Source organism: Astatotilapia calliptera, chromosome 15 (assembly GCF_900246225.1).
Source record: "Astatotilapia calliptera chromosome 15, fAstCal1.2, whole genome shotgun sequence".
Classification (NCBI taxonomy): domain Eukaryota; kingdom Metazoa; phylum Chordata; class Actinopteri; order Cichliformes; family Cichlidae; genus Astatotilapia; species Astatotilapia calliptera.
Window position 1 is genome coordinate 32,713,191 of NC_039316.1, and position 15,787 is coordinate 32,728,977.

The 15,787-nt window shown below is 37.9% G+C and overlaps 1 protein-coding gene across 2 annotated transcripts in view; it reads right to left on the minus strand.

Moving 5' to 3' along the window:
- Positions 1-1,044, minus strand: part of LOC113006391 (E3 ubiquitin-protein ligase rnf213-alpha-like) — a 76,553-nt gene extending 75,509 nt beyond the window's left edge. For both annotated transcript variants that reach the window (XM_026142345.1, XM_026142343.1), the window contains exon 1: positions 956-1,044. The gene's annotated coding sequence lies outside the window, so the exon portion shown is untranslated. The remainder of the gene's footprint in view (positions 1-955) is intronic.
- Between the last annotated feature and the right edge of the window lie 14,743 nt (positions 1,045-15,787).

Below are 15,787 nucleotides of genomic sequence, written 5' to 3' on the forward strand. Positions count from 1 at the left end.
ACACATATTTACAGTTTAATTCTATTAATATCTCCTTTTGTTTTCTATTTGAATTTAATTAACATTTTCTCTACATTTTACATAAATCTTTTGAAATTAAAATCTACTTAATTATTTCAAGTGTCACTTTGTTGCCATAACTTTTTTAAGTAACCTCTAGTCACAGTTTTTACAGTGTAGATAAAGAACTAAGACAGACATGTTCAGTTTTGGCCAATAGGTGGCAGTATTGATTATTCCAAAACAATCTTTTTTCTTTTAATATGTTTATCTTTTTAAACTCACTCTCCGTAAGCAATCCACAGTAACAAGACTTTGGTGCTGTGTATATATATATATATATATATATATATATATATATATATATATATATATATATATATATATATATATATATATATATATATATAATTAGTTACACCTAAAAAGCACCTAAACCTAAAACACACAAACAAATAATCTGAGATGACTCTAAGGCTTTGCAAAAAGCAGCTGCCGATATCGAGGACTGATATTATAAAACTTAGTGGTTACACAGAGTTACTTTCGCTTTCACTTCCTGTGATAGTGTAGCTGATTTCAAAATTTTAAATTCCATATTTTGGTTTACTGTGTTTTCTCTTCCAGCAAATTCATTAGCTATTTCTCTTGTTTATTTACAATTGTATTTTTTTATATTTTACAAATGAATTTAGGTCATCCGATATTTTGTATATAGAAACACTGTAACAATTAAATTTTGCCTCGCTAACATATTCCTGTTTATTTCTCAACTAGAATATAGGACAGGATGAAAGGGGAGACCTTACGTTTCAGTTAGTAGTGTAACGTTTAATGCTATGAAAGATTAACACATTGAGGATATGTAACCTAATATTTAATACTGCATACTTGAATCTTAAAAGCAGCATAATGCAATATTATTATCAGTAAAGGTAATCGGCAGATGACCTACCTCGTTTGCGCTTCTTCCTTACATAGTTGGCATTGAATATTTGAACTGCTATGCGTGTTTGTTCTTTACTCAGTTTGTTCTTTACTCAGTCAAATAATTACTTTCATTTTCATTTACAGTAAAGGGTGCGGCTGTTTTTCACAACAGGCATCTGCAGTTGCAATGAAAAAAAAACCGTGGAAGGCAGGATATTGTTCAGTTCTTGCTCCTAAACTATTAATCTTTCATTAACATAACTGCTAATTCATTCTCACCTGTAAAAACAATCGAAGATTATTTCAGTCAATATTAAGAATTAAAGTAACAACAAATGCAGACATTTTCAGTTGTGGGTATTAGGTGGCTAGGTGACGATATTGATTAATCTGAAATATTTGATCAGTTTTCAGGGTTTGTTTTTTTTTAATAAAATGCATCAAATCAAATAGTGCTACACTTTATGTAAATTGCTTTACATCCTAAAAAGGTTTAGGCTTTTAGTTTAGTTGAATTGAAATGAAATATCTCCCTCTGCTGTTGCAGAGAAAACTTGTAAGGCATGTGCTATGGAAGAAAATGTATGGTGTATAGTGACCTCTTGTGCTGATATAGTGACGTTATTGTGGTTGTTTTATAGTTATATGACTCTACTGTGTTCAGTCATGGCTGCACTGAATTTGTATTAAGATTGACAAGCAATTTGATGTAACCAATGTTTCAGTAGGACATTAAACCAACTGCAGCACTGCTGCAGTCTTTCAGACATAAGACTTAGGTCAGACTTGAATACCCCTGCATTTCAACTTGAAATTAGATGGAAAGTTAACATCACATCAATTACAGCAATGTTTTTTTTTCATGCATTTAGAGAAAAATTCTCCAGCTGTCTGCAGACATTTTCAACTGTGGCCATTAGGTGGCAGTATTGATCAATCTAAAATCCCCCTCAACTGTGTAAAACATAAAAGCGTTCATATTCAGCTGTCATGAGCAGTTAAAGTTACATTGCACAAATAGTTGAATATACATACATATTAACTGCAGCTGATCAAGAACTGAAATTTTAGCTAAAAACAAAACAAAATCTTCAAACATTTTAATATTTCATTTTTATTTGCAAGCTAAAACTCTTTCCCAATACAGTACTAAACTACTGCAGAGTATTCTGGAGTGACTTGTTACCTTCTTCGTTATATTAAATGCTAAGAATATAAAAACAAAAATGACACATCATTGCAAATGTCACAATGTTCAGCTTTTTGGCAACAGTGTTGATAATTTGTAAATTCAGTTATATGTCTAACACATTAACATTAAAAGCATATTTATATTAGACTGTAATGAAAATGACAAAAATGAGGCTATTCTACAAGAAAGGACAGCAAAGAATGTGACACAAAGCTTTGTAAAACTAACCATATTGTCAACAAGGTGTAATTTAGGAGGACTGAAATAGAACATCTGCATAGTTTGAGAGCATTTAATCAGAGTGTGGGGAATATTTCTTCCTAAATGTATGCATGCATAATATCCAGGATGGTGTTTGTGAGAGAGGCAAATAACACAATTTTCCTCTGCCTCTGAAGTCACTGCTCAAGCAGCGTGCTAAATCACATCATCTCATTCCTAGGCTGAATTGTTGACCGTGCTAACAGACTTGGACACTGAGTGTGTGTGTGTGTGTGTGTGTGTGTTTGTGTGTGTGTGTGTGTGTGTGTGTTAATCTCAATTCTGGGCTACTGAGTCCTCCTCCTCTTCTTTACCACCCACACATACACACATAAACACACCACAGCAGTTGCTAGCCAATCACTACCTCTTTTCCTTTCTATTGCCTTTACCTGCGTCACTCTGCATGTGTTGCCATGGTGATCACTGATGCTCCCTCCCCCCCACAAATGTGTCTGTGCTGTTCCAGTATGAAGATGAAGCCGACTCGTGGCTGGTGATGCAGGCAGGCTGCAAACGTCATCACTTCCCTTGGGAAGAAGGCCTATTTTTACCAGTGGGCACAAAGTATACCAAGCTGCCCAGCATATTTATGGAAGCGCATCTAATCCCAGCCTGCCAGGAAACATCTCTCCCCACGCTCTCTCTCTCGCTCCATTCATCTCTCAGAAAAGCTGTTCCTTTCAAGGCACAGTTTTCCCCTTGAGCTGAGGTGACAGTACCTGTGAAGGTTTTGAGTGATCTTGTTCGAATATCTGTTCTTTATCTATGAGACTGAGATGTGATGAAAATCAGGGGTCAGTAGAGCTCCAATCTTCTGTTTTGCTCAAGGTCACTTTAGCTTAATAACTTCCTATTTGTTGTGATAGGAAGGATAACTGTGAAGGAAACCTAGAAGTCATTTTGAAACCAGGAGGCAGTTTATGCGGTTAGTTTTAGTGGAAGAACTGAAATAATGATGTGAGGAGATAAAGGTGAGTGGGATTAGAAAATGTTACAAAAATACCACAAATCAAGGACATGATGGATGCAAAAATGAAAAAAGTCAAAGCAGCCTGTGATGGCATGCCACACATGGTAAGCTCCACACCTCACCACCAGTTGATTCACCTTAGTTTAATTTACAGTCACTACTTTAAAATATTCTACTTATTGTTCAATATTTTTTCTTTATTAAATGTGTTTATTTTTCCATCACACCTTCCAATGTTTATATGGCATGCACACATATTAACCTTGCAAGGTCAAAGTTCTGTTTTATGTTATATTAATACATCTTTCTTTGTTTGAGTTACCTGGGGGTTGGCTTCTTCTCCTGTCTGGCGAAAGTTGTTGCAAAGGGCTGGGAGACCTGAAGTACCACAGACAGCCTAATTGGATAGCACCACATGCTTCATTGCCTGGGGGGTGTTTCATGTTTGTTTAATTGTTTTGTATTTTGTATTGTTAATTATTATCTTGAGTTTAATCTATTGAGTTGACCTCTTTTATTGTTCTGCCTGTTTAAATTTTGGCTTTGTTAAATATATTTTCATATTTTTGGGTCAATAAAACCCCTTTTTTGAATTAAAACCACCTGTGTCCTTTATGCTTTACTGCTTGGTCCCTGACACAGCCACATACCGCATCTTTCTGTTTATCTTATGTAGCAACAATAGCTAGTGTGCACACCCTAAACCCAGGGCGAAGTTAATCATTTAACACTTTTATTTGTTTAGTCTCCCAACAACAGTAACTGGCAAATGTTATCAATTGTGGTCGCTCTGATTATGGTATAGACATGATTCTTGTTATAAAGGACACACCCTGACATTCTTCGCAAATGACAAGTAACGCTTTTATGAGCAATAGTTTCCAAAGTAGGCGAACACCTGAAAGAGGAACCCTAGCATCATGTTTATGCAGAGTTCCTTTGATTTTACTACAAAATAATGAGTCTGTGTTTGCTCCATTTTCTCCTGTGTGGTTTAATAGTTGAAAAGCTAAGCACTGATTAAACTGAAGAATATACTATACTATACTAGCTTATACTGTTATATACTCACAGCATAATTTAGTTATCGTTATGCTATGCTGGCCAATTTAAGAAGAAAAAAATGAGCAGGTATTGGATGATAAAAAATATGTTACAGAATATTTTAAATTAAGGTGATGTCAAATCTACAAATAACAGAAAAGGAAAATGGAAAGTATTAATGTGTGTATCTTTGGTGTGTATCAGTACAGAGAATATGTATCACCTCAGACTGTCTAATTTATTTGTGTATTGTAATTGTGTCCTTTGATCCTGCTCGCCTGCTGTGGTCTTTCTGTGATAACCTGGTCTTGGTCTGGACAAGATCTACACTGCTTCAAAGGCAATCCACATGTAAGGACTTCATCAGTATTTTTAGATGATTCCTTTAACTCCTTCAAAATGATAAGTTTAAACCAGCATAGGCCCGTGTAAAGTCTTTCTTTATTTATTTACGTTTTATAGCTAACTACCTACCTACATCAGTGGGTTGCTAACAAATGTTGGTTACTAAATTTAGATAAGGTCAACCCACCCAAGCCAAATCAATGCTACTATCTCTACAGCCTACACAAAAAAATCCAAGTGTAAAGAAGCTCATGGGAAACCAAGAGAACCGGTATTCAAATGTACGAAATAATTATAGCAAATTTGTTTTGCAAATTTCAAGTGAAATGCTTTTAAGTCTGCCTCATGAGCTAATGATGACCTTTTTCAGTAGCTAACTTCCCACTAAAGTCCACTGTGCACTAAAATCAGTCATGTTGGTATAATCGGTAAGCTATTATTAACTGAATAATTAATACATGCTTGGCTGTTCCTACAGTATCGTTTTGGCTATTTAATATTTTAATTATTAAGTTGCGTGACTTAAATTGAATTGATATTTGTAAAAGTACACCAGAAAAATCTGAGGGGGCACTGTAATAATGTATACTTTGTTGATCCCCATGGGGAAATGCCTTACTGGATTTACCCCTTTCACTCAGGGAAGCAGTAGGCAGTCACCAATCTAGTGCCCGGGGTACCTCAAGGTGACTATTCAGTGGATTTGAACCCCCAACCTTCTGATTACAGGGCTTCCACTCTACCTACTGTGCTATCAGTGTCCTATACTGTTGTGACATTTTTGGATGGGCCTGAAGCATCTGCCACAGCCACGATCATCCATACTGCACATGCTGGTCAGGTAAAAGCTATCCTGTGTACATGTTTAGAATTAAAATACAAGAAATAAACAAATTGTAAGCATCTGTAGGATAAACTTTAATAACCTAGTGCTGTATGCCCCACAGATCAGAGCAGTTATGTTCCTCTTTCAATGGTTCTTTCCCTTCTGATAAATATACATATTTACACATACAGGGGTCAAAGTCAGCTGGAAAGATCTGGCACAGCATTCAAGTAACTCCAGTTAATAAATTGTTAAATCTGATAGGTAGGTTTTGTACAAATTACTACTGAATGATTTACAGTCCTGAGTTTAGTACCACATGCCTTTAAAAGGCCAAATCTGTGCAAAAAATGTGAATTCATTGTCATCTTCTGTCAGGTAGTCACACTGTCATGATGTTCTGATGGCAAAGGCAAAAAAAATACAACTTTTCCTTGAACATGGTTGGGTTGTTGAAATGCATAAGCATTAACTCCATAACCATCCGACGGCATCTGAGACTGAAGAGCTTCAAAAACAAAAAACGTCTGCAAAGGCCTCGTGTCCTTGAACGCCACAGAACTGACCATTTGGACTTTGCAAGAGAGCACCAAACTTGGGACATTGAAAGGTGGAAGAAAGTTTTATTCTCTGATGAGAAAAACTTTAACCATGATGGTCCTGATGGTTTCCAACGTTACGGGCATGGCAAGCAGATCCCACCTGGGATGTTTTCTATGCGGGGGCCATAATGGTCTGGGGTGTTTTTTCCTTCATTGGAACAATGGAGCTTCAGGAGGTGCATGGGCGTCAAACGGCCGCTGGATATGTCCAGATGTTGCAGAGAGCAGCATGACTGAGGGGCCTCATCTTTGTGGTACCGACTGGGTTTTTCAACAGGACAATACTGCAGTACACAATACCTGCAGGGCAAGGAACGTCTTCCAGGAGAATAACATCACTCTTTAGGACCATCCTGCGTGTTCCCCTGTTTAAATCCAATTGAGAACCTTTGGAGATGGATGGCAAGGGAAGTATACAAAAATGGACAACAGTCCAGACAGTAGATGCCCTTCGTGCAGGCATCTTCACCACTTAGGGAAAAGTTCAAACTCACCTCATGGAAACCTATTTTTGAAGTGATCAACAATAATGGTGGCGCTGCTCATTATTGAGTTCATGTTTGGAACTTTGATTTATATTTTGGGGATTTATGGGGTTTTTTGGAGGTGTGGTCCTAAACTTTTGATCAGCTGTAAAACAGCCTGTTTTAGTTTAAGCGTTGCTTTCAATAAACTGCATGCTCAAAAAAATGTTTTGTCTTACTCACAGTTCTTCTTATTGCATGTTGAAGCTCTACTTGGAACCTTGTTAAGATCCAGCCATGCAAAAAGCGGTCTTAAACTTTTGATCGGGGCTTTATTTCATAATATGCTCCTGTCTGGTGTTGTTTTCATTATTACTGAAATCTACTTGCTCAATAACAAGAAAATAATGGAATCTCATAGCCAGTGTAGGGACTAACGCGTTACAGTAACTACGTTATTATTGTGATAACGAGCACGGTAACTAGTTATTATGCCAAAATCAGGAATGCGTTAATCGTTACTGGGATTTCGATAGGGTCATTATTCGTTACTTTGTGTGTTTCGTTCGACCTACCTCAGGAATCGGAACACAGACCCTCAAGTAAACGCATTCTGGTTAGCCTCGTCAGAGAAGTCGGGATTCCAATATGGCAATGCCCTCGAAAACGGTTGTTTTGCTAGCCCTCTATAAAAAGAAATTACTGCTTAACACATATGCAGCCATAGCTGGATTCAGTGGGCCGATGGTGGGGAGGAGGAGAGAGCCAAGGCGGCCACCGGTCCGAGTGTCAGGTGAACTGAACTTCAGGTAAGATGTTATGACCTGCAGTCTATCTGGGTCAGATATAAACCAAGTTTAGGTGGAGTTTATTTTCGTTGTGCTGACTTTTTACAGTCAGTTACAATAACTCGTACTGTCTACTAGCTAGCATGACGGACTTTCTATACTGCTGGGCGGGTGCTATGATGTTACTGATATTGAACTTTATTTTGTTCATAAGGTTAGTTATTAGAGTTGCCAGCTGTGCTGTAAAAAACGGAATCGTCTCAGAGAAAATATTACGCGTTTTGTATTGAGCTGAAAAGGAACTGCACTTCAGCTACAATGAAAAAAAAAGACACAAGCTTATTGGCAGTCTGGTGTTACCTACATCTTCCTACTCGAAAGGCAGAATTTCCGAGTTCTGAGTACAACCGAAAGCACCACAACTGCAGTTTTTGTGTTGGATGTAAAAAGCGCACATGATGCTGTGACGTAGGCTAGAATCATGCCGGCAGTCGACGACGGTCCAGGCGTGGGATTTCTCTTGTGGAAATATGCACATTATTTTTTCCTTTCTGTTGGTAGGTGGCACAGTGCACTTGTGGCAGGATAGTGCTAACGTGTAAGCAAGCTCGAAGACTGGCAATCTTGCTGGGTATCCAGTTAGGGAAGCAACACATTAACAAGAGAATTCAGAGTAAATCCAAAGTTACTTTGCCTAGTAACTAATTACTTTGAAAGTAACGAGTAACTTGAAGTAACTGAGTTACTTTTGATAGAAGTAACTAGTAATGTAACTAAGTTACTAATTTAAAGTAACTTACCCAACACTGCTCATAGCTGACTTCACCACATTCCTTTGCACTTCTCATCCCTGTGATTTGTTCACAGTGCAGATGTAAATTTGTGATTGTTGTAGTACTTAGCGAACTACTTAAAGGGAGTGAGCATAAATGCAGTAAATAAACAGCCTAACAAACATCACCCAGCACAGAAGCTGCTTCTGTGCAGTTTGTCACAAAATGTTAAAAGCAAAATGTACAGCTGCTGTTTTTGACTAATTTTTTTAGTTACACATTTTACTAATGTGGGACTGAAAGAGAGAGAGGTGGCAGATGCTCGAGAATGTTCACACTACTTCGGAAGAAACTTTTATAAAATGGAAATTAAAATATTAAACCTAAGGTTCACATTCACTTTAGTTTTTTTAAATCTGATTTTGGATCTATACATGCCATTTTCCTGTCTGACGTTGTTTTTGTGAAGAAAAAAAAATTAAAGTATACCAAAGTCTCCATGAAGATAGTAAGTTTACAGTCATCCAGTATGTTAGACATACGTAATAGCAGACATTAGAATAGAATAGAATTGAATTCAACTTTATTGTCATTGCACATGTCACAGGTACAAGGCAACGAAATGCAGTTTCCATCCATCCAGAAGTACTTTAGGCATGATATAGATATATTACAATATATATTAGCAATAATATAGATATGTAAGTATATTACAGAAATGGGTCTATAATGGTATGTTATAATGTACACGGTATGAAGGTATGTTATCAATATGCTATAACTATAAGTGTGTACAGGCTGTAGTGAGTACAAGCTGTGTACAGGCTATGAACAGGATACAAATATGAAAAACTATACAGAAATATGAGATATACAGCTATACAGAAATGGGAACTATGCAGGTTATAAACAGTTGTAGAATGAATTAATTAATTACACAGAATTATACAGTAGTGCAGTTAAGATAAGTGAGATATGTGGATAATTTCTACAGAGGCTATATAAAGTGCTAGTGGTTGTGAGTGGTGGTTCAGTCCATGTTATTATTGTGTGTATGAGGGTACAGTTGACATTACTTAATATTTGTAATGATGCTGATTAGATTCACTCACTGAATCCTGCCAAACATCTGAGCATAAAAACGTGACCTTCAATAACAGAAATAAATACATACAAGTGAACGAAAATATCACTGATAAAACTTTTGAGGATTTGCTTTTCTGCATTTTTAGATATTTGAGTTAAAGTTAAATCAAATTTACTGTTTGCAACAAATATCAGGGACCTCAAGTCAGCTCCTCTGATCAAGTCAATTCCAGACCGTTTTATCACAATACTAAAAGGAAAATTTGTCAAAACCACAAACAACATGAAACTAAGATATAATTAATATAAACAGAAAAAACATGCAACTTCTGCCAGAGGGAAGCTTTACTGTTATCGCTCTCATTTATTGCTGAGAACTTGACTTTAAAATCCAAGAGTTGAAACAACACCCCCTAAATGTCATGATGTTGTCACACCTGATGAACAGCAGTCCACTCCCACTACAGGTTGTTATCATGTCTGGCAGAGCTGCCGTACAGTAATGAGAGAAAACTGATTGATTAAAGCTATTGTCATGCTAATACCACGTTATGATTGAACAGAAATGTGCCAAGGCAAGCCTGCAGCCCTATAGCGTCACAGCAAATAACTCGTAATATATTATCAGTTTCAATGAATAACAGTTAGCCAACTGGAGGATGGATGGTGGGCCTTGGGGGGTTTGCTAAACTGCTACAATAGACTCTTATGAAAGGCCTATGCTAAATGGATCGGGCCGGTTATACTGTCTGTAAAGATAACTAAAGGCATAGATAGGCTACATATTGGAAATAATAGGCATTATTTTTAAGAAGCTGTGTATATTGAGGAGTGACATACTGAATCAACAGATTTAAAAAAAAAAAAAAAAAAAGCAAAACACACAGCAAATCGTCACTTCAGGTTGAGTTTATTGACAAAAGAAGAACATGGACCGGGAAATTTATTGTAGGCTGATTCTGGCAGAGAGTGGGAGGATGTAACTACTTTCGTGATGCACTGTGATGTGAACCTATATGTGCCAGCCTGTGGGCGACTTAAAGTAGTCATATCACCTGACCTGCATGTCTGTGGATTGTGAAGGAAACCCACATGAGATGCCGAAACACAGAAACCATCTGGACCGATTCTCAAACCCAATGCTTTCTTGTTGTGAGGTGGCAGTATCAACCACTGAGCCACTACCACTGAGCAGTTGAGTTTCTGTTCACACGTGAGAGACAACCTGTTATCGTCCTACTGTTGTTCTCGAGGCTTTAATGATCTTTAAAGGCAATCACGATAAAGACGTGTGGAGCAAAACCTGTGGCTGTTATTTTTAGAAAGCGCTAAATGTCTTTGGGCTGACATTCAGCATAAAAGTTTTGATTAAAAGCCTCAGCCTTAGATTATTTTTTTCACAGAATGCAATTTACATTTTTCAGTTTCAAAGCTGATCTGGAAAATGGATGGAAATCTCTGTCTGAGATCACTGAGACTCTTTGTGAACACCTTACCGCTACTAAGGGAAGCATCATCGAGAAAAACAGTAATGCTGTACCAGAAACATAATGTAATAGGTATCAGATTGGACCATTAAACTAAAAGGTTGAACCCAATAAGAACTGAAAAATATGACTGGTTTTGGGGTTAAATGTTTTGTTCCCTCATAGCAGAAAAAACATCCAGTGGAAAACAGTAGCATGTAGTGGAAAATAATAATAATCAAATATCAAATGCTACCTTTTTCTTCATCACCTAATGCATAACTATGAAAAGGTGTGGGCCCGTGAGGTTTTGTGGTTACCTGCTTGAAATTGTCAGAGCGTGTTTTTGTGGATGCCGGTGTGTTTTATGCCGAGCAGCGTTACAGACGCACGCACACAGTTCCTACATCCCCCGTGAGTGTGGAACTTCACCTACACTTTGAAACTACGTCAGTAGGTTCAGAGGAGCAGCTTAGTGGAACTTGCATGCGTGTCTGTATTATTAAGGATTGTTACTGAACTCCATCTAATGCTGAATGAATACTAATTAGACACTAAATAGATGAGTTTATTTCAGGAAATACTGGAAGCGAATCTTTAAGATGCTTTTAATCACATTTAAAATCCCAGGCACTTCAGTAGGGAACAGAAAAAAGTCAATATACAATTCTTAACCACTTCTCTAACTTTGGGTCATGGAGCGCTGGAGCTTATCGCCGTGTTTGTAGGGGAAAACGTGATGTTTATATTGCATACATAACAGATTATTGGACTGGGGGAGGAAACTAACACGGGTACTGTGAAAACATGCAAACTCCACACAGAAAAGTTCTAGTTAATCTGGAGGTTTATACCAGGAACCTTGGTGTTGTTAAGCATTAGTGCTAACCGCTTCCCAACACACTGAACCTTTGTTTCTGTTTAAGTGTAAAATGCTTCAAATCTATGATTTAAAAAAATGAAACAAAGCGTATGTGATAAGCTTGAATCCTGCTAACTGTTCACCTCCACATGCCTGGCTCACTGCCGTATGAAGGGGAACGGTATATTTGATGGTTGCTGGAAATTAAAATGCCTGCCAATTCTGACATTTATGTAGGAGGAAGGCAAATGCTGTCACAGTACCACAGATACTAGTACAGTATATTTCTATGAAACCAGAATGATTACGCATGAAAGATAAGTGCTACAAAAGGAAATGAGATCTGAGATATGTTTTTTTTTAAACATCTGTTTTATTTTTGAACACAGATGCCCACAGTGTCACATGCAACGATGCAACGCAGGCAGTGTCTCACTTACAGAGATCAGCACGAGCAACTACAAATACAAACGTGTGCATCGTTTAATAACATTTCAGTTAAGTTTTTCCAGCAGAATCACATATGTTTTCATTTATTCAAACTTTACAGCACTTAAATGAAGGAGTTGTTGAAAACAGGAGGTCAACACAGATTTCTTGTAAGACCTTCAAAGGGCTCATATCCATGCTACTCTACTCCTTTATTCACATTTAATATTTAAAGTGCAAACCACACATCAATTTTGCTCAATGCACCAATGAGCTCTTTGGAGCACAGAGGAATCATTACAATAAATAATACCAAGCATTCCTGACTGCTCATAGTGGTTTGCCTTAACATGCAGCCTTGAAAATTATTCTTGGAGACCTGAGTTTGCTCCACAGCGTCTTTGTTGACTCATGCTGAAACACTCCAGAGCATTCAGAAATCACATGACAAGCATGTATTACAGTAAAAAGGCTCTTAGCCAAGTTCTGTTTACTGGAATACTTTCCAATGAGATGTGAGGAATCTGTATCAGAATGCGGTTAGTGTGTAAATCAATATGAGATTGGATCCTGGATCCTGCATGTATTTATCTACTCGTTTATGGTTTAGTCGACACTATATATATATATATTTTCTAATTTTTAATTTTTTTCAGATCAATTTCTTACCTACTGACTTCCACATGGCAGAAAGTCGATGCTCCTTATCTGGACGTACTGTTTTCAGCAGGAGAAACCAAGTGACTTTGAGCTCAACAATTATTAAACCAGTTTTATCAAACCAGGTAGCCGACGCCAATCCGTATGTCCAGGACAACTTGAGGACAGACGGTGCTCCTCCTATAATACAGGTGAGATTTTAGTAATTATTGCGCACAATGCCGCCCCAAGGATCGGATCCCCCGACACAAACAGAGTAATATAGTGTATGCAGTTCAGTGCCAGGAGGATTGCCATGATTTATACATCAGGGAAACCAAACAACCTCTGGCGAAGCGGCTGGCACAACACAGAAGAGCTACCTCTTCAGGCCAGGACTCCACAGTCTATTTACACCTACAGGCCAGTGGACACTCTTTCAAGGATGAGGATGTACACATCCTGGACAGGGAGGAATGCCGGTTTGAGCAGGGAATCAAGGAGGCCATTTACATGAAAAGGGAAAGACCATCTCTGAATTGAGGAGGGGGCCTAAGGGTACATCTTTCACCATCTTACAATCCTGTGATTGCAGCCATTCCCCAACTCTCTGTGAATGGTACTCATGGCCATTGATCAGTGGTTTTTGATCAGTGAGCTTTGATCAGGGGTTGTTGATTTATGGTCATGAGGATTTGCATATTAATGATTAAGGAACTGACATCCAAGCCCATTGTTCACCAGAGAATAGCTAAACACACTGATGCCCATCCCCATGGGTTTGAAGGCATTTTTGAGACTCAAAATGTGGTTTTATTGTCAGGGTTACTCCTAGGCTGAGAGTGAGGGTTAGGCATTCATTTTTGTCCTCACTAAGATATGAAAACAAGTGTGTGTGTGTGTGTGTGTGTGTGTGTGTGTGTGTGTGTGTGTGTGTGTGTGTGTGTGTGTGTGTGTGTGTGTGTGTGTGTGTGTGTGTGAGAAAGAGAGAGCAAGCTAGAGAGAGAGAGGTACATCCTTTCCCAGCTAGAGCCTCCAGTCTCAACACCCCCACTCACTTCTTTCATACACAAAAATATCTCTCCTCTGTTGGTTTACTCCCCCCCACCTCCATTTCCGCCAAGTTAAGAGATCTGACATCACAGAGTCCATCATGTGATCCACCCGCACAGAGCGTTGCAGTGATGGATGGGGCCTACCGGTGACGCACATACCCACTTTCTGTAACCCTTTAAAAGCCAGACAACTGCCGATGAGTGAAACCAGGGTTTCTTCATCAGCTGACTAAATCATGGTCGGTTCAGTCGCCCCTCCGTGTTTTTATGTACAAAGCAGAAATAATCACATCTACCACATGAAAAGGAGGGCAAACAATACAGGCTTCTTCAAGCCATGATTACTCAAACTAATTTATTGCGTCGTTTTCAGTTGCTGTTGAAGTGGCAGCACTGTTGTTTGAAGTGTTGTTGCTGTATACAACATTGATTTTATGGAGATGTTTAAAAACTGTCTGACTTTAAAAATATCTTTACAAATGAAAAAAAAAGAAAATTGGGGAATGTGTGTCAGAAAATGGAAACTCCAAAGTAGAGAAGAAATGAACAAAATGTGAGACCAAAACCAAAAGCGGGAAACTGTTCACTGACCAGAGGAAATGTTGAAATTGAACCAGTTTCAGATTCAACTTCCCCTAATTGATATGTCCTAAAATCGCTGACTGAGAGCACAAAACAGAAGTGAACGCTCTTTTCTGAGAAAAGTATTAAGTCTGAGCACACAGATTCACCAATGGGTCACCACAACTCGTATCCAGAATTGTGCAAAGGGACATTTCCATTTTAATGTGCAGTGTTGCTGTTATCATTTTTTAAAAATATATTTGATAGAAAATGAACCTGGTACAACACGATCTTTAATCATTACTGGGTTTGTTTTACATTTGATTAAAGTTTAAATCATATTAAGCTTGAAGTGCAGCTATCGTCAAGTTACAATATTTGTTATTTACCATGGTACATGTTGTGTTTTTGTTGACTTCGTTTCACATGCAAGAGGAATGACGTGCACTCTGTTATTGCCACTGTTGCTGTGTTTTGGGAAAACCCACTAAACCCCTTTTCTCAGTGAGTGGTTTAAAGGCCTGTCCAGCTTCCTTTCTACAGCAATAAACAGCAACAATTGCAATAACATTTAATCCAAGTGTTAAAAAATAATGTGGCATGATCACTTGTGGACAGCAGGGTTTCTGTAAAACCCCAACAAACTCATGGTTCACATGTTTAATCACATAAGTTGACTTTGTCCCTCGCTGTGACTGGAGTTTGTGGTAGAATGAGAGTAAAAGCACTACATGTTTAACAGCATACAGAAAATCTGGAATATTATATAAGGCTTAACATATTCTACTGTTTCTCTTGAAGACTGAGTTAAAAAACAGAAAACAACAAAAAAAGACAAATCAATCAACGTTTACAGTTTGTAGACTTTCAGCTGTTTGAGAAGTTTTACAAAAAAAATACTGTTTTGGAATTAAAGCCATTTTTACACACAGGTCCCTCGTTATCACAGGCTCACCATTCATTCAACAACTTAACATGATTTTAAATATAAGGATTGTTTTCAGTGCTTGGATAAAAATTCTGTCCTCCCTTGAGGTGCTCTGTCAGGCCTTCATTGCAGCCACTTTTTTGCTGATTGGTTGTGGGTTTTTGTACTTTCAGTTTTGTATTTAATAACTGAAAAGCATGTTGGGTTGTGATCAGGTGACTGACTTGGCCATCGAAGAATATCTCATTTCTTTTCCTTGAGCAACTCTTGGGTTGCTCTTGCAGTATGCTTTGAGGCATTAACCATTTGATATCCTTAATACTATGTCCACAGTGTTTGACAGATAATGTGTTACTCCCCTGATCATGAGCTGTTTCTTTTCTCTTCCCATCATTTTTGTCCAACTTAACTCTGGTTTCATCTGTCATGTTTATAGAACTGTGCAGGCTCTTTGTCTAAAAAGTTTGGTTTTTAGACAAAGAGCAACCGCTGGTTTATTTATATATATACACACACACACACACACACACACACACACACACACACACACACACACACAC